Source organism: Schistocerca gregaria, chromosome 3, assembly GCF_023897955.1.
Source record: "Schistocerca gregaria isolate iqSchGreg1 chromosome 3, iqSchGreg1.2, whole genome shotgun sequence".
Taxonomy (NCBI): Eukaryota; Metazoa; Arthropoda; class Insecta; order Orthoptera; family Acrididae; genus Schistocerca; species Schistocerca gregaria.
The window spans coordinates 913,390,408-913,408,984 of NC_064922.1; the positions used below are offsets into that span (position 1 = coordinate 913,390,408).

Genomic DNA, 18,577 nt, shown 5'->3' on the forward strand with positions numbered 1-18,577 from the left:
CCTCTAGTGAATTAGCAGTCTAGTTAAAAGTTGATTAAGTCTCTTCAGTAAATTGATTCCCTAGGATGGATAGGATGTGTGACTGCTGTGTATGGACGCAGGAGGAGCTGGCCACTCTTCGTGAACAGTTGAGCGTGTTGATGGCCGCGGTCAGCCGTCTTCAGCCTGCTGCCTCGGAGTGTAGCAGCAGTGGGGAGTCTGGTGCGTCACAAGGTACACCCCAGGTGTTACATGCTTCACCCACTGTCCCTGCTGTCGAGACATCTTCGCGGATACCAGGCGCGATTGGGCCACCATCTCCCCAAGGGGAGTGGCGGGTTCAGCGGCATTCGCGGCGGCAGAGGGTAAATGTGAAGGCTGGCGGTGTGGCATCGCCTGCTCTGCCTGTGAGTGGACATGTGGCTGCTCCTTCAGCAAGGTCCAAGCAGGCACACGGGGGGAGGGGTTTATTAGTTATTGGGAGCTCCAACGTTAGGCGGGTGATGGAGCCCCTTAGGGAAATAGCGGAAAGGTCAGGGAAGTAGGCCAGTGTTCACTCTGTCTGCTTGCTGGGGGGGAGGGTCTCATCTGAGATGTGGAGGAGGCCCTACCGGCGGCGATAGAGAGCACTGGGTGCACCCAACTGCAAATTGTTGTTCATGTCGGCACCAATGACTCCTGCAGTCTGGGTTCAGAGGTCATCCTCAGTTCGTACAGGCGGTTGGCGGAATTGGTGAAGGCGGAAAGCCTCGTTCGCGGGGTGGAATCGGAGCTAACTATTTGTAGTATCGTTCTCAGAACCGATCGCAGTCCTCTGGTTTGGAGCCGAGTGGAAGACAAACCAAAGGCTCAGACGATTCTGCGGAGAGCTGGGGTGGAAATTTCTCGACCTCCGCTATCGGGTGGAGAGATGTAGGGTCCCCCTGAATAGGTCAGGCGTGCACTACACGCCGGAAGCGGCTACAAGGGTAGCGGAGTACATGTGGAGTCCACATGGGGGTTTTTTAGGTTAGAGAATTCCCTCCCTAGGCCCGACAAGACGCCGTCTGAGACGCAGCAAGGTAGGAGTAGGCAAAATGCAACAGGGAATAACAATATTAATGTGCTAATAGTATACTGCAGGAGTGTCTATAGAAAGATCCCAGAACTGCTCTCATTAATAAACGGTCACCAGACATAAACAGTAATGAAATCCTAAACTCAGATTGGAATGTATACCGCAGAAACAGACTGGACAGTGAAGGGGGAGGCGTGTTTATAGCGATAAGAAGTTCAATAGCATCAAAGGAAATTGACGGAGATCTGAAATGTGAAATGATTTGGGTGAAGGTCACGGTTAAAGCAGGCTCAGACATGGTAATTGGATGTCTCTATAGGCCCCCGGGCTCAGCAGCTGTTGTGGCTGAGCACCTGAAGAATAATTTGGAAAATATTTTGAGTAGATTTCCCCACAGTTGTTATAGTTCTGGGTGGAGATTTTAATTTGCCGGATGTAGACTGGGAGACTCAAACCTTGATAACGGGTGGCAGGGACAAAGAATCCAGTGAAATTTTTTTAAGTGCTTTATCTGACAACTACCTTGAGTAGTTAAACAGAGAACCGACTCGTGGCGATAACATATTAGACCTTCTGGTGCAAACAGACCCGAACTATTTGAAACAGTTAATGCAGAACAGGGAATCAGCGATCATAAAGCGGTTACTGCATCGATGATTTCAGCCGTAAATAGAAATATTAAAAAAGGTAGGAAGATTTTTCTGTTTAGCAAAAGTGACAATAAACAGATTACAGAGTACCTGACAGCTCAACACAAAAGTATGTCTCAAGGACAGATAGTGTTGAGGATCAGTGGGCAAAGCTCAAAACCATCGTACAATATATGTTAGATGAGTATGTGCCAAGCAAGATCGTAAGAGATGGAAAAGAGCCTCCGTGGTACAACAACCAAGTTAGAAAACTGCTGCGCAAGCAAAGGGAACTTCACAGCAAACATTACATAGCCAAAGCCTTGCAGACAAACAAAAATTACGCGAAGCGAAATTTAGTGTGAGGAGGGCTATGCGAGAGGCGTTCAGTGAATTCGAAAGTAAAGTTCTATGTACTGACTTGGCAGAAAATCTTAAGAAATTTTGGTCTTATGTCAAAGCGGTAGGTGGATCAAAACAAAATATCCAGACACTCTGTGACCAAAATGGTACTGAAACAGAGGATGACAGACTAAAGGCCGAAATACTAAATGTCTTCTTCCAAAGCTGTTTCACAGAGGAAGACTTCACTGTAGTTCCTTCTCTAGATTGTCACACAGATGACAAAATGGTAGATATCGAAATAGACGACAGAGGGATAGAGAAACAATTAAAATCGCTCAAAAGAGGAAAGGCCACTGGACCTGATGGGATACCAGTTCGATTTACACAGAGTATGCGAAGGAACTTGCCCCCCTTCTTGCAGTGGTGTACCGTAGGTCTCTAGAAGAGCGTAGCGTTCCAAAGGATTGGAAAAGGGCACAGGTCATCCCCGTTTTCAAGATGGGACGTCGAACAGATGTGCAGAACTACAGACCTATATCTCTAACGTCGATCAGTTGTAGAATTTTGGAACACGTATTATGTTCGAGTATAATGACTTTTCTGGAGACTAGAAATCTAGTGTGTAGGAATCAGCATGGGTTTCGAAGAAGACGGTCTTGTGAAACCCAGCTCGCGCTATTCGTCTACGAGACTCTGAGGGCCATAGACACGGGTTCACAGGTAGATGCTGTGTTTCTCGACTTCCGCAAGGCCTTCGATACAGTTCCCCACAGTCGTTTAATGAACAAAGTAAGAGCATATGGACTATCAGACCAATTGTGTGATTGGATTGAGGAGTTCCTAGATAACAGAACGCAGCATGTCATTCTCAATGGAGAGAAGTCTTCCAAAGTAAGAGTGATTTCAGGTGTTCCGCAGGGGAGTGTCATAGGACCGTTGCTATTCACAATATACATAAATGACCTGGTGGATGACATCAGAAGTGCACTGAGGCTTTTTGTGGATGATGCTGTGGTGTATCGAGAGGTTGTAACAATAGAAAATTGTATTGAAATGCAGGGGGATCTGCAGCGAATTGACACATGGTGCATGGAATGGCAATTGAATCTCAATGTAGACAAGTGTAATGTGATGCGAATACACAGAAAGATAGCTCCCTTATCATTTAGCTACAAAATAGCTGGTCAGCAACTGGAAGCAGTTAATTCCATAAATTCTCTGGGAGTAGGCATTAGGAGAGATTTAAAATGGAATGATCATATAAAGTTGATCATCGGTAAAGCAGATGCCAGACTGAGATTCATTGGAAGAATCCTAAGGAAATGCAATCCAAAAACAAAGGAAGTAGGTTACAGTACGCTTGTTCGCCCACTGCTTGAATACTGCTCAGCACTATGGGATCCCTACCAGATAGGGTTGGTAGAAGAGATAGAGAAGATCCAACGGAGAGCAACGCGCTTCGTTACAGGATCATTTAGTAATCGCGAAAGCGTTACGGAGATGATGGATAAACTCCAGTGGAAGACTCTGCAGGAGAGACGCTCAGTAGCTCGGTACGGTCTTTTGTTAAAGTTTCGAGAACATACCTTCACCGAAGAGTCAAGCAGTATATTGCTCCCTCCTACGTATATCTCGCGAAGAGACCATGAGGATAAAGTCAGAGAGATTAGAGCCCACACAGTATCATACCGACAGTCCTTTCCACGAACAATACGAGACTGGAATAGAAGGGAGAACCGATAGAGGTACTCAGGGTACCCTCCGCCACACACTGTCAGGTGGCTTGCGGAGTATGGATGTAGATGTAGATGTAGAGGTGTTGAGGTATAGTATTAAGTTGTGTTCATCACGTCACAAGAATTCAAGGGCATCTAAAGATGTGATAATTTACCAATTAAAGAACAAAGTTTGAAGTAAATTAACTTTTAATGTAAATTCTGGTGTGATTTACAGATTTATTATCTCTTGAGTGTCTTTAAGTGAAATCTGATAAATATTATTGTAATACCAAAAGCAGAATTCGCCTGAAAAAAACTGTAAAGTTACGCGGAGAGAGAATGACTGGCAAATACTTAACTTTAGGAGACAAAATTGCAATACTACTGAAATTTAAATTAAAAGTAGAAAAAGCTATTACTCTTAGTTTTTTGAATTGCTGTTCCTCGGTGGGAAGATAAAAATATAGGTTTGGGAAGAAAAGGCAGTCAATCAGACTCCAGGTTGGGAGGGATGCATCAGTTGTGAGGATGAGGCGAGGCAATCAGTCATGTAGAGAGAGCACTAAGCAGAGTCCACAGTTTAAGTGAAACTGATCTCTGATTTACTGTTCCAAATTATTCTGTTTTTTAAATTAATTTTTATTGGGAAAAGTGAGTAGCAAGAATAATAACGTCAACAGCACTTGTAGGAGAGACTTAATTTTTTGCACCACACACGTTCTCTTTCTTAATGTATCAAAAATCCTCTACTAAAAAATTTTGAGACTGAAAATTTGTTGGAACTTTTTTACACCTATAGGCATGGAATATGTCAAACTGCATGATGTACTTCAATCACCAGACAAATATTGTTTAATACTCTTCAGAATTTCTTAAATTAAACATCAATCTTTAAATTATCAGTCTGTTTCTCATTTGCTGTACATGATTTTGAGTATTGTTCAAACACGTGTCAAATGTTTCTTTAATCTATTTTCTTTCATACTTTAAGGCAAACTGTTTCTCAAAATATTTGCCCTTTTCTATTTTTTATTCTCATAATTTTTTTGCAGAAAGCATGAAATATAATATAGTTCAGTATCAGGTGGTGGTCTTATTGTTAGCAGTGGGCCGCATACTGGACTCTCACTCTGGAGGTCAACGGTTCAAACATGCGTCCAGCCATCCTGGTTTCAGTTTTCTGGGATTCCTCTAAATCGCTTCAGGCAAATGCCAGGATGGTTCCTTTGAAAGGGTATGGCTGGTTACCATCCTCATCCTCTTCTAATCTGATGGAACTGATGACCTCACTGTTTGGTCCCCTCCCCCAAATCAACCAATAAATCTATTGTCATTAACAGTGTACAGATCGAGAGAAAGCAAAAGAGTTGTTGACTGAGAATTTAAAATTGCATGTTTAACTTAGAATTGTAAAGAGTGCTAGAGAATATTTTCCTGGTTACTTTCAAGCAATTGAATCTTTTTCCAGAGTGAATTTTCACTCTGCAGTAGAGTGGGCTCTGATTTGAAACTTCGTGCTAGACCAGGACTTGAACCTGGGACCTTTGTCATTTTTACACAATAGCTCTACTGACTGAGAGCAATTCCAGCACAACTCAGAACCTGCTCTCTCAGCTTTATTTCTGCCATTACCTAATCGCCTACCTTCCAAACATGTATCCTTTCTTCCAGGAGCACTAGTCCTGGAAAGTGTGCAGGAGAACTTTTATGAAGTTTGGAAGAAAGAAAAAGAATGAGGCACTGGTAGAAGTAAAGCTGTTAGTCATGCTTGCATAGCTCAGTCGGTAGAGCACTTTCCCATGAAAGGCAGCACTCCCAGGTTCAAGTCCCGGTCTGGCAAACAGCTTTAATCTCCCAGGAAGTTCCAATTACATATTATTTAACAAAACTAGACCTCACACTGGTCAGTTTGATACACAATTTGTCCATTTACCATTCATCGTTTGGCTACAAAAATTCAGACTAAAGTCCGTTATGTAACTTATAAGGAGGCTTTGTTTTCACTCTGCTCAAATATTTGATTGAAAAGGAATAAGAGAAAGAGAGTAAATAGTTGAGTAAATAAGGAAATACTGGCTATGGTCAGATCAATCACTTTAGGTAATGACATATTGTTTCTATCAGTTTGAGTAACTTTGAAAAACTTCTCTCTTCCACCGCCATGCCAGCCTTCGACATCAAAATAACCATTCTTGAAGAGTTGAAACCATTCACTGCATGTCCTTTCATTAATAGGTGCCTCACCGTACATCTAAAAGCACTTTATGAGCCTCAGCGACAGATTTATTCATGCTACAGCAGAAAATTAAAACTCACTGCAAATGATGAGAATGGGGCTTGAAAGTGACATTTTCAGCCTAGAACAACTTTATGATGCAATCACTAATTGACTAATATGTAGATGGCATTAAGTTGACAAATGCTAAAAAAATAAAGGAAGCAGTATTATTGTATAGAAGTGTTATTCACATCAAGCATAAATTTGGCCTCAAAATGTGAAGAACATTGTTCTGTCAAAAACTGGTTATCTCTCCTTATCACAACTATCCATTTCTTTGCCAACAGTTTTTTATGGAAAGCAATGATGGTTTTTTAATACATAGACAGCAACACCATAGCAAATTATCAGAAATAACACTAATAGCGAATATTTGTGAATTACGCACACCAAAATAAGAAAAATTCATATGTTTATAGCTTCTATGCATTAAATTATATGCTGAGCACACAGCAAATATTATATCCAAAACAAAGTATATTAATGCAACTCTCACAGACTCTTTCACTTTCAAAAAGGCTACAGATTGGCTAAATAAAAGATGTTATCCAGTAGTACAGAAAGTGTGAAATCATCCTACGTACTTATACCATCTCTTTAATGTAGCCCAATTTATAGATGAGTGTGAATAGTACACTTAGTCATACTTCTGTGCCTGGAAGGAGCAACTTCGAGGATGGATAGTCGGTTTCAATGATTGCAGTTTCTTGTCATGCACTCCCAGCCATTGCATGGCCCTATGCCTCGAGAGTGAAGTTACTCTATATAGGTGACTTTATATTCTGTAACTGTAGAGATAATGGAAGCTTTCTTAGCTCCTAGTTCCCACCTTTTGTTGCCCCAAATTTCCACATGTCCTGGTACCAAAAAAGTTAAGGGGCAGGGGAGAAGGGAAAAGAGAGGTAGGAAGTAACAACAGGTTATAAAAGAAATAGGAATAGGATTTTCTTAGACAGTTTTGTTGTCAATGTGGAAAACAGGTTTGATCTGTTGTCACACTTGGGAAACTGATGAGCCACAAGTGGACACAGGAGTAAACAGGACACAAAATTTCAAAAAGTGTTTGGAAAGTAAGAAGTCAGAAAAAGTTGTGTAATGTACACAATTCATGCAGACAGCCCTTGATTGAAACTGGAGATATCCAAAAACTGACAGAATAATTAGGTTCATCCATTTGTAATTCAGCCAGTTTGTAATTCAGTACCAGGATCTATTCAGGATAAATAATCTGAGCTCAGAAGGGCAATAAATCAGTCTAAAATTCAGAATGTTAGGAGATATCTCAAAGACATGAACTGGATAGATGTTTACAATACTTTTAACTCAAATGGAAATGAAAGAATTCATTAATAAAGTAAATTCTTTTGAAAATGGTTTTCACCTAAAGGTAACTCAAATCAAACGTAAGACTAAAAATAAATCATGAGTTACACAAGAAATAAAGATATCATATCATGTGGGATACAGAGGAGACTGTATCCACTATCTAGGAACAGCTCCGATGTTAGCATTGTAATACATTACAAAAAATAATGCAAAATATTGAAGCAAGTAATCTAGAGATATAAGCAGCTTTACTATGAGAGAAAGGTAGTTACATGTAGCAACAAAATAAAACCTATATGGGATATAATGACGACAAACACAGTTGGGGCCAAAAAGGAAGAGGAACAGATAGCTCTAAAAGTAAATGAGACACTGGTAACAAGTGCATGTAGTGTTGCAAACTTATTAAACAAGTACTTTATTTTTGCTACTGACAGGTTGTGGTTATCAGGATTAAGAAAACAATGCAATGTAGTACCCGGGACCAATTTTTACAAATAACTTAAGTAAAATGGAAATGACACATCTCCCAAAGAAGTAGCATCCATCACAAAATCCAAAAAATGAAACTATTCTAGTTGCTATGATAACATACCAATGAAGTTAATCAAAGAGTGCTCATGTGAGTTGAGGTCTATCCTAAGTTATTTGTGTAACCAGTCTTTTATCGGTGGAACATTTCCAGAATGGCTAAAATATGCTGAAGTTAAGCCTCATCAAACTATCGACCAATTTCACTTTTGCCATCTTTTCGAAAAATATTTGAAAAGTTTGTGTTCAAGCATCTCCTTAAGCATCTTAACTGCAAATAATACACACATCAAAAAAAGCATTTGCATCACCCCTGTTCCCAGAACTCCTGAAGATGGACTTTGACTGTGGATATTGTATCACAGACAGTCCCTTTGACTGTTCAGAGATGTCACTAAACCGTCCCAAAGATGTAAACAACCATGCATGAGCAGCACCCTTTAGAAGGAGGCGGTTCGATAGCTGATCATTTCTTGTCATTCCACCAGGAAAGAGGTACACTGCTTGTGTTGTCTGTATTTCAACGATGCCTGGATGGTCAATACTGTGGTACGTCTGGCTAGCACAGGCAATACGCAGTCTTGTGTTATCACTTTGAAAGATAAAATTAGGGAGATATCGAAGTAAGAACACAGCCATTAGTCTCAATTTTCAGAAATGCAAAGCTTTCTGTCCAAATTATTGGCTATGTGAAGCAGAGGACATCGTGTTTTTTACCCATTGCCACCCTATGGCACCATTCCTGGTGTTGGGCCGCTGTGCGATGACGAATGCAACCTAGAGACGTCCGTTCCTCTCTGAGCCTCCTCGCAGGGATACATGCATTGTTCTGCCGTACACAGGGCCGGAACTCGTCTGGAAAGATGACGTGGTGGCACTCCTGTGTCCAATCTTGTCACTGGGCGCACCGCTGCTGGGTTGCTGTACTGACACTCCATGATGTTCCAGACGCTGTCACCCTGGGTAGCTGTCTTTCAGCGAGGCCAATTTCCTGATTCAACATACAGGGCGACAGTTACTGAACTATATGAAATAAAATACTCATAACACCTGAATAGTTTGCGTTAGGACGTTCAAACTGCAAGGTTGGCCGTGGGGTGTTATGGGAATTAGTATGCCCATGCGGTATTTAGTTTAGCGACAAAGCCCACTTTCAATTGAATGGGTTCGTCAATAAGCAAAATTGGCGCATTTGGGGGACTGAGAATCGGCATTTCGCGATCGAGAAGCCTCTTCACCCTCAACGAGTAACAGTGTGGTGTGCAATGTCCAGTCACGGAATAGTCAGTGCGATATTCCTTGATGGTATGGTGACTACGGAACAGTACGTGAAGGTTTCATTCCGATTATCCAAAGTGACCCTAATTTCAATAAGATATGGTTCATGCAAGACGTATCTTGACACCATCGAAGCAGAAGAGTGTTTGATGTCCTGGAGGAGCACTTTGGGGACCGCATTCTGGCTCTGGGATACCCAGAGATCACTGGAATGGGCGTCAATTGTCAACCATATTCTCCGGATCTGAACACATGCTACTCCTCTTTTGTGAAGCTGTATTAAAGACAAGGTGTGCAGCAATAACCCCAAAACCATTGCTCAGCTGGAAACAGCCATTCATGAGGTGATGGACAGCATCGATGTTCCGACACTTCGGCGGTTCAGGAAAAATGTTGCTATTCGTCTGCGCCACATCGTCGCCAGTAATGACAAAATATCGAACATGTCATAACCTAAATCCGAATATCTGTAGTAACGTTTAAATGTTGCATAAATTGTGTGTACGCCGTAGTTTGTAACTAATTTACGTTTTTTTCATATAATTAAATAATTGTGACCCAGTATGTGGTGTGGCTACACAATATTGCACTGCCGAGAGAACAGTACACACGTCCTCTCAGACGCTACTCGTTCACAGCCGCTGAGGTCCTGCATGACGTTGAATATAAACATTCATGAATCCATTGATTTCATATTCGTACGTCAGTCATGGTATGCCGAATGCCAATAACAGTGGTGTTGCAGAACGATAAACCAGAGTCTCGACAGGCCATGATACCACTGCCGTCGATTTTCGGTGTAGCACAATACTACCTTCTCATAATCAACGAATTTTGTTGGGGCTACGCTAAAAATACCAGTCACCTGCATATCCAGTCATGCCAATGGAGCACATACGATAGTTTATAGGGTGTGGGGGTGGACTAGACCCGGGGGTGTGAAGTATTTTTAATATTTTGTAAGACGAATAGCCATAAACAAGTTCCCGGTCCGAGACTCTTAAAAAAAATGTACAAATGTATGTGAAATCTTACGGGACTTAACTGCTAAGGTCGTCAGTCCCTAAACGTAAACATTACCTAACCTAAATTATTCTAAGGACAAACACACACCCATGTCCGAGGGAGGGCTTGAACCTCCGGCGGGACTAGCCACACAGTCAATGACTGCAGCGCCTAGACCGCTCGGCTAACCCCGCGCGGCAGGCTCTTAAAAACTGCGTAGTTTTGACTTTTAAATAATTTTCTTGAAAGAAAAACACGCGACTATACTAAACTTTTCCTTTCCCTGAGGGCAAGGGGAGAGGGGGTGGAGCAGCCTCCCTCTTGACTCTGCGTGTGGGCGCCCTTGAATCGGGCAGTGTACTTCATGCCAAGCAAGTTTGACGTTTTTTGGACGTCACTTTCATGTCGTTGCAAATTTGTAATACTTACCATCGAATTACGCTTCTAATTTATTCCTGTACTCGCTGACAAGCCTGGCATTACCCGTGTATTCATTCCTACCTTTGAAATTATGAAGCTATCGTATAAAGGAATTAGTGAAGTTCGGTGGCAGGAGGAACAAGACTTCTGGTCAGGTGATTACAGGGTTATAAACACAAAATCAAATAGGGGTAATGCAGGAGTAGGTTTAATAATGAATAGGAAAATAGGAATGCGGGTAAGCTACTACAAACAGCATAATGAACGCATTATTGTGGCCAAGATAGATACGAAGCCCACACCTACTACAATAGTACAAGTTTATATGCCAACTAGCTCTGCAGATGACGAAGAAATTGAAGAAATGTACGATGAAATAAAAGAAATTATTCAGATAGTGAAGGGAGACGAAAATTTAATAGTAATGGGTGACTGGAATTCGAGTGTAGGAAAAGGGAGAGAAGGAAACATAGTAGGTGAATATGGATTGGGGCTAAGAAATGAAAGAGGAAGCCGCCTAGTAGAATTTTGTACAGAGCACAACTTAGTCATAGGTAACACTTGGTTTAAGAATCATGAAAGAAGGTTGTATACGTGGAAGAACCCTGGAGATACTAAAAGGTATCAGATAGATTATATAATGGTAAGACAGAGATTTAGGAACCAGGTTTTAAGTTGTAAGACATTTCCAGGGGCAGATGTGGACTCTGACCACAATCTATTGATTATGACCTGTAGATTAAAACTGAAGAAACTGCAAAAATGTGGGAAATTAAGGAGATGGGACCTGGATAAACTGAAAGAACCAGAGGTTGTACAGAGTTTCAGGGAGAGCATTAGGGAACAATTGACAGGAATAGGGGAAAGAAATACAGTAGAAGAAGAATGGGTAGCTCTGAGGGATGAAGTAGTGAAGGCAGCAGAGGATAAAGTAGGTAAAAAGACGAGGGCTGCTAGAAATCCTTGGGTAACAGAAGAAATATTGAATTTAATTGATGAAAGGAGAAAATATAAAAATGCAGTAAATGAAGCAGGCAAAAAGGAATACAAACGTCTCAAAAATGAGATCGACAGGAAGTGCAAAATGGCTAAACAGGGATGGCTAGAGGACAAATGTAAGGATGTAGAAGCTTATCTCACTAGGGGTAAGATAGATACTGCCTACAGGAAAATTAAAGAGACCTTTGGAGAGAAGAGAACCACGTGTATGAATATCAAGAGCTCAGATGGCAACCCAGTTCTAAGCAAAGAAGGGAAGGCAGAAAGGTGGAAGGAGTATATAGAAGGTTTATACAAGGGTGATGTACTTGAGGACAATGTTATGGAAATGGAAGAGGATGTAGATGAAGACGAAATGGGTGATACGATACTGCGTGAAGAGTTTGACAGAGCACTGAAAGACCTGAGTCGATACAAGGCCCCTGGGGTAGACAACATTCCATTAGAACTACTGACGGCTTTGGGAGAGCCAGTCATGACAAAACTCTACCAGCTGGTGAGCAAGATGTATGAGACAGGCGAAATACCCTCAGACTTCAAGAAGAATATAATAATTCCAATCCCAAAGAAAGCAGGTGCTGACAGATGTGAAAATTACCGAACTATCAGTTTAATAAGTCACAGCTGCAAAATACTAACGCGAATTCTTTACAGACGAATGGAAAAACTGGTAGATGCGGACCTCGGGGAGGGTCAGTTTGGATTCCGTCGAAATGTTGGAACACGTGAGGCAATACTGACCTTACGACTTATCTTAGAAGAAAGATTAAGAAAAGGCAAACCTACGTTTCTAGCATTTGTAGACTTAGAGAAAGCTTTTGACAATGTTGACTGGAATACTCTTTTTCAAATTATAAAGGTGGCAGGGGTAAAATACAGGGAGCGAAAGGCTATTTACAATTTGTACAGAAACCAGATGGCAGTCATAAGAGTCGAGGGGCATGAAAGGGAAGCAGTGGTTGGGAAAGGAGTGAGACAGGGTTGTAGCCTCTCCCCGATGTTATTCAATCTGTATATTGAGCAAGCAGTAAAGGAAACAAAAGAAAAATTTGGAGTAGGTATTAAAATTCATGGAGACGAAGTAAAAACTTTGAGGTTCGCCGATGATATTGTAATTCTGTCAGAGTCAGCAAAGGACTTGGAAGAGCAGTTGAACGGAATGGATAGTGTCTTGAAAGGAGGATATAAGATGAACATCAACAAAAGCAAAACGAGGATAATGGAATGTAGTCCAATTAAATCGGGTGATGCTGAGGGAATTAGATTAGGAAATGAGACACTTAAAGTAGTAAAGGAGTTTTGCTATTTAGGAAGTAAAATAACTGATGGTGGTCGAAGTAGAGAGGATATAAAATGTAGACTGGCAATGGCAAGGAAAGCGTTTCTGAAGAAGAGAAATTTGTTAACATCGAATATAGATTTAAGTGTCAGGAAGTCATTTCTGAAAATATTTGTTTGGAGTGTAGCCATGTATGGAAGTGAAACATGGACGATAACTAGTTTGGACAAGAAGAGAATAGAAGCTTTCGAAATGTGGTGCTACAGAAGAATACTGAAGATAAGGTGGATAGATCACGTAACTAATGAGGAGGTACTGAATAGGATTGGGGAGAAGAGAAGTTTGTGGCACAACTTGGCTAGAAGAAGGGATCGGTTGGTAGGACATGTTTTGAGGCATCAAGGGATCACAAATTTAGCATTGGAGGGCAGTGTGGAGGGTAAAAATCGTAGAGGGAGACCGAGAGATGAGTACACTAAGCAGATTCAGATGGATGTAGGTTGCAGTAGGTACTGGGAGATGAAGAAGCTTGCACAGGATAGAGTAGCATGGAGAGCTGCATCAAACCAGTCTCAGGACTGAAGACCACAACAACAACAACATCGTATAAAGAAACATGCATAATGTGCAAATGCATAAGTACAGTATCGGAATTAAGGAACATCATCCCGGACAGCTCTGTATGCTGGACGCAGGTGCTTCGCGTGTGTAAAACACGATTTTGTAAACGTCTCTACGGCAACACATCTTCATAACTCTATACACGGCTATCGTTTTCACCTTTTGCGCTTAGAAGTTGAAAGCTGTCAAAAGTGCTGCCAGATGTCATGGATTTTTTTGAACACGATTCGACTGTAGGAGTGTCTTACTAATAAAAACTAGGTGTATTTAAACTTCATTAATAACGCGGCATTTTTCACGTTTCTCAGTTTTTATGATGTCATATTTTTTAAATATGTATCATACAATGATATAATTGGGTAGGTACATTCTGCTGCAAATGTGAATACGTTCAGCCAAATGTTTTACGAATAGCGTTAGTAACGAACAAGTAATAAATTTAAACTTTATGCATGATACGACAGTATTTCAGGCATCTCAGTGTTCATTACGTCATATTTTCATAACCGTATGTGAAACCATGCTATACTTTTGCCGGCCGAAGTTGCCGAGCGGTTCTAGGCGCTACAGTCTGGAACCGCGCGACCGCTACGGTCACAGGTTCGAATCCTGCCTCGGGCATGGATGTGTGTGATGTCCTTAGGTTAGTTAGGTTTAAGTAGTTCTAAGTGACTGATTACCTCAGAAGTTAAGTTCCATAGTGCTCAGAGCCATTTGAACAATTTTGATATACTTTTGTAAATACATTTAGCTGCACATGTGGATACTGCCCGCGAAATGTACTGCGCATATAGTAGCGCAGAAGTAATACATTTAAATGTCATGTCTCATGCAAAAGTTTTTCACACACCTCACTGTTCCTGACGTCATATCTCCTGAACTATAAAAGATAGATGGTTTTTGCTCCAACAGCAATTGTTGCCTGACAGTATTAGTTTTACTTCTAAAATATAAAGTTAAACTTCGAATTGTCATCCGGAAACATCTGGAAAAAAGTTTTTCAAACAATTAGAGACTCACCTTATTGCAGGATTAGTTGCTAGAAGTAAGGTCATTTTTGGTAACACTACATACCACAACATGCAAGATAATACGCCATTTTCCCTTTTTTTCATGAGTCTTCAAAATGGTGTGATGTGGCCCGCCATGAATTTCTCTCCTGCGCCCACCTTTTTATCTCAGAGTAGTACTCACAACCTAAAACCTCAAATATTTGCTGGATGTAGTCCAATCTCTGGAATTTATTCCCTCACGTCTCGGCAGATGTCATATCATCCTTTCCCTTCTTCTTGTCATTGTTTCCCCGATTCTGCGGGGAACCTCCTCATTCCTCATCTTATCAGTCCACCTTCCTTCAACATTCTTCTGTAACACCACATCTCAAATGCTTCGACTCTCTGCTGTACCTGTTTTCTCACAGTTCATCTTCCTCCAATTCACTAAAAGGTTAAATAAAGTAATGTATGGCCAGCACTAGATCTAAGGTAAGCGTCGGAATTAATAAATAATTTTTTTGCTTATTCAAAGGACAAATTTTTTAATTCAAATGGGTTTATTCCTACCTAATGCCGCTATACTACCCAAACTTAAATACCATAAATATCATCTGGGATCTTGCAACAGAATAAGACCCATAGTCGTAATAAGTCAAGAATCTCCATCTCGGAGTTGAAAAAAATTGCGACTGTTGTTTTCGCCGTTGGATGTTAGAAGAATAAAGAATATCTGTATGTTACACTAATAGAAGTGTGTGACTTCAAAAGAGGAGAGGTATTTTTATGGACGAGGAAACTGAAAATATATCTGTCGGCACGGATCCTAACCGAGAGTGCTCCTTGCGTTCAACGATTGAAACGACAGACGAGGAATCAACAGACGGCTGAGGAATGTAGCAACATCAGTGTGGAAGTTAGTTTTACGGAGACTGCCAGCAAAGTCCCGTGAGCAGAAAAACGAGACGCATTGTACGTCTTGTTCTGAATGGGCTATACTGATAAGTGAGCTCATACTGCCAACTTCTTTCTAAATTTGCCTTGATTATGTAATCACTGAAATGACATCTAATATCTTCCGAACCGAGAAATTTCATTTCATTTCATTTCCTCCCCCTGCCCCCCCCCCCCCCCTTCTTTCTGCTTCGCTTCCTTTATCGGGCAGTGTAGATCCCAAAACCCACATCTCCCGTTTATACAGTATACTTATCGTATAGTTGGCCAACGGCCTTCCCACGTTGGTAACACCGGTTCCCGTCAGATCACCGAAGTTAACTGCTGTCGAGCTGGGCTAGCACTTGGATGGGTTACCATCTGGTCTGGCGAGCGCTGTTGGCAAGTGGGGTGCACTCAGCCCTTGTGAAGCGAACTGAGAAGCTACTTCAGAATGAGATTTTCACTCTGCAGCGGAGTGTGCGCTGATATGAAACTTCCTGGCAGATTAAAACTGTGTGCCCGACCGAGACTCGAACTCGGGACCGTTGCCTTTCGCGGGCAAGTGCTCTACCAACTGAGCTACCGAAGCACCTTTCTTTCAGGAGTGCTAGTTCTGCAAGGTTCGCAGGAGAGCTGCTGTAAAGTTTGGAAGGTAGGAGACGAGGTACTGGCAGAAGTAAAGCTGTGAGTATCGGTCGTGAGTCGTGCTTCGGTAGCTCAGTTGGTAGAGCACTTGCCCGCGAAAGGCAAAGGTCCCGAGTTCGATTCTCGGTCGGGCACACAGTTTTAATCTGCCAGGAAGTTTCATATCAGTGTACACTCCGCTGCAGAGTGAAAATCTCATTCTGGAAACAACCCCCAGGCTGTGGCTGAGCCATGTCTCCGCAATATCCTTTCTTTCAGGAGTGCTAGTTCTGCAAGGTTCGCAGGAGAGCTGCTGTAAAGTTTGGAAGGTAGGAGACGAGGTACTGGCAGAAGTAAAGCTGTGAGTACCGGTCGTGAGTCGTGCTTCGGTAGCTCAGTTGGTAGAGCACTTGCCCGCGAAAGGCAAAGGTCCTGAGTTCGAGTCTCGGTCGGGCACAGAGTTTTAATCTGCCAGGATGTTTCATATGAGGAGCTACTTGATTGACAAGTAGCGGCTCCGGTCTCGTAAACTGACATACGGCCGTGAGAGTGGTGTGCTGCCCACATGCATATCCACATCCAGTGACGCCTGTTGGCTGAGGATGACTCGGAGGCCGGTCGGAATCATTGGGCCTTTCAAGGCCTGTTCGGACGGAGTTACCTTGTAGTCGTTTGTTGTTCAGGGTTTCAAGTTCACGGCTTCATGTGTTGACTGAGATAATTTTTGGCTTTATAAATAACGCTTAAAAACTTTGAATAAAGTTCGCTTATTGTTGTTCAGTACAAGCACAACAACAGCACATCGCCGTATAGAAATAACTCTCAACTTTATGGTTCTCACCTTCACAGTAGGCAAAAACAATACAGCGCCATCTTACAAAACCAGCGAATCGGTGGGACAGCGTCTCTGCTAACTGTTTTCTTTGATATCGTCTGAAGACAGTAACCCGAACTGGCCAAATACCAAGCAGTCCTCTGCAGCAGAGGCTGCAGCTTTTATTTATGTGGCTTGTAACGTAATTTTTATGATGTCAAAGAAGCCTTATGTCAGAATTACGACGTATCTTATGGCTCAAGGCAGAATTTAGTGTCAATTTAAGCTATACTGATGGCCAATTACACAGTTGATTCTGTGCATTGAGATGACATTGGAATGTTGTTGTTGTGGTCCTCAGTCCTGAGACTGCATTGATGCAGCTCTCCATGCTACTCTGTCCTGTGCAAGCTTCTTCATCTTCCAGTACCTACTGCAACCTACATCCTTCTGAATCTGCTAAGTGTATTCATCTCTTGGTCACCCTCTACAATTTTTGTCCTCCACGCTGCACTCCATTGCTAAATTTGTGATCCCCTGATGCCTCGGAACATTTCCTACCAACCGGTCCCTTCTTCCTGTCAAGCTGTGCCACAAACTCCTCTTCTCCCGAATTCTATTCAATACCTCCTCATTAGTTATGTGATCTACCCATCTGATCTTCAGCATTCTTCTGTAGCATCCTATTTCGAAAGGTTCTATTCCATTCCGTCCAACTGCTCTTCCAAGTCCGTTGCTGTCCCTGATAGAATTACAACGTCATCGGCGAACATCAAAGTTTTTATTTCTTCTCCATGGATTTTAATACCTACTCCAAATTTTCCTTTTGTTTCCTTTACTGCTTGCTCAATATACAGATTGAATAACATCGGGGAGAGGCTACAACTCTGTCTCGCTCCCTTCCCAACCACTGCTTCTCTTTCAAGTCCCTCAACTCTTATAACTGCTATTTAGTTTCTGTATAAGTTGTAAATAGCCTTTCGCTCCCTATATTTTACCCCTGCCACCTTCAGAATTTGAAAGAGAGTATTCCAGTCAACATTGTCAAAAGCTTTCTCTATGTCTACAAATGCTAGAAACGTAGGTTTGCCTTTCCTTAATCTAGCTTCTAAGACAAGTCGTAAGGTCAGTATCGCCTTACGTGTTCCAATATTTCTACGGAATCCAAACTAATCTACCCGGAGATCGGCTTCTACTAGTTTTTCCATTCGTCTATATAGAATTCGCGTTAGTATTTTGCAGCTAGGCTCATTAAACTAATTGTTCGGTAATTTTAACATCTGTCACCACCTTCTCTCTTTGGGATTGGAGTTATTATATTATTCTTGAAGTCTGGTGGTATTTCGCCTGTCTCATACATCTTGCTCACCAGATGGTAGAGTTTTATCAGGACTGGCTCTCCCAAGGCCGTCAGTAGTTCTAATGGAATGTTGTCTACTCCCGGGGCCTTGTTTCGACTCACGTCTTTCGGTGCTCTTATCTCCTGTTTCATCTTCATCTACATCCTCTTCCATTTCCATAATATTGTCCTCAACTACATTGCCCTTGTATAGACCCTCTTTATACCCCTTCCACCTTTCTGCTTTCCTTTCTTTGCTTAGAACTGGGTTTCCATCTTAGCTCTTGACATTCATACAAGTGGTTCTCTTCTCTCCAAAGGTCTCTTTAATTTTCCTGTAGGCAGTATCTATCTTACCCCTAGTGAGATAAGCCTCTTCATCCTTACATTTGTCCTCTAGCCATCCG

At 41.8% G+C, this 18,577-nt stretch overlaps 1 non-coding gene across 1 annotated transcript; it reads left to right on the forward strand.

The window, feature by feature from the left end:
• The first annotated feature begins 16,098 nt into the window (after positions 1-16,098).
• Trnas-cga (transfer RNA serine (anticodon CGA)) lies at positions 16,099-16,173 on the forward strand. Its single transcript has one exon. It is a non-coding gene; the product is annotated as a tRNA-Ser (tRNA).
• The last annotated feature ends 2,404 nt before the right edge of the window (positions 16,174-18,577 follow it).